The sequence below is a fragment of the Chaetodon auriga genome, chromosome 1, assembly GCF_051107435.1.
Source record: "Chaetodon auriga isolate fChaAug3 chromosome 1, fChaAug3.hap1, whole genome shotgun sequence".
In the NCBI taxonomy this organism is placed as follows: domain Eukaryota; kingdom Metazoa; phylum Chordata; class Actinopteri; order Chaetodontiformes; family Chaetodontidae; genus Chaetodon; species Chaetodon auriga.
In genome coordinates this window covers 30,479,360-30,480,804 of record NC_135074.1, presented here as the reverse complement: position 1 = coordinate 30,480,804, position 1,445 = coordinate 30,479,360, and positions in this window count along the sequence as shown.

Genomic DNA, 1,445 nt, shown 5'->3' with positions numbered 1-1,445 from the left:
TCTTTGGCTCAACTGGAGTCTTTTTAAATATTTGTGATGCTTCAGAGGGTCTGAAAATAAGAAAAAGAGCAAAGATAAACAGGTATAACGTGTATTACTCACCAGGTTATCACGTATATTCAGTTTGAAGGTACAATCTGAGGCGTTACACTGCATTAAATTCTGTGACATTCATGATCTTATTTCTGTCCTGAACGGAACAGCAGCAGTTACACAAACTAACACAAACACTATGAAAAGTGAAAAAAAAGAAAAACTGAGGAAATAATTGAAGAAATGGAAAGATCATTTCGAGGGCATTAAAAGTACTGCAGTGTTTAATTTACTCATTTACTCATTTTAATGCGATGTTTGAAGTGTCAGAGATGACAGGCAGCGGTACAAAGTACATTTACTCAAGTATGACATTAATGTACTTTCACTTTACTAGAGTGTTTCCGTTTTATGTTACTTTATACTTCTACTCTACTACGATTTAAATATGAGACAAATATTGTGTTTTTTACTACATTGATTTGATAACTTTAATCACAAGTTACAGTGCAGATTATTATACAAAATACACAGTACAAATACATTCTGATGTATTATTATCAGTCAGGATGAAAGTACTGATCCTCAGAGCAAAGCAGTGTATAAAGTAATTAAAATTAGTGATGAACACATTAATGCATCAGCACGTATAATACAGTATTATAAAGATTATTCTGAAACGGGCCATTCTGCAGAAGTATTTACTGTTGGTCTAATACTTTTGTACTCTTACTTGAGTAAAACCTTCTAACGGAGTATTTCTACACTGTTGTACTAGTTGGACTCAGTGGTCATCAGTGATGCTGTACTCTGCGCTGGTGTTGGACTGGACTGAAGTTTATTTGGAGGTATTTCTAATATGGTGGAAAGTACGCAGCAGTACAAAAAATAATAAAAAGTAGCTCCACCTTCAACAGCTGCAACATTAAAGTGAACACACATCAATAATAATCATCCAGTAACATAATAGACACAATTCTCAATAATGAGTATTTTTACTTTTTAGCACTTCAAGTATATTTAAGTCAAATTTTGAATGCAGGACTACTTTTAACAGTATTTCTACAGTGTGGAATTACTACTTTTACTAAGTACTTCTTCCACCACTGCCCACCTGTAACTCATATCCTCCTCATGGAGTTTTGTAGAAGTACTCTGATCCTTTAGTTAAGTAAGACACGACAGTCAAATACTCGATAATAAGTACGTACCTTGTCACTGATCCACAACGTCCACGGTGAGTTACAGGAAGTGATGTCACTAAGGGTTCACCTGACTACAAACAGCTGCTTCCTTCCACCAGATGGCACCACCGTCACTCAAACGAAGCCGATGTCAAACCTTCTGGACCACCTCGTCCTCCCAGAGCAGAGACACCACCTGCTGACTCACCTGGGAAACAGATGCTCCAC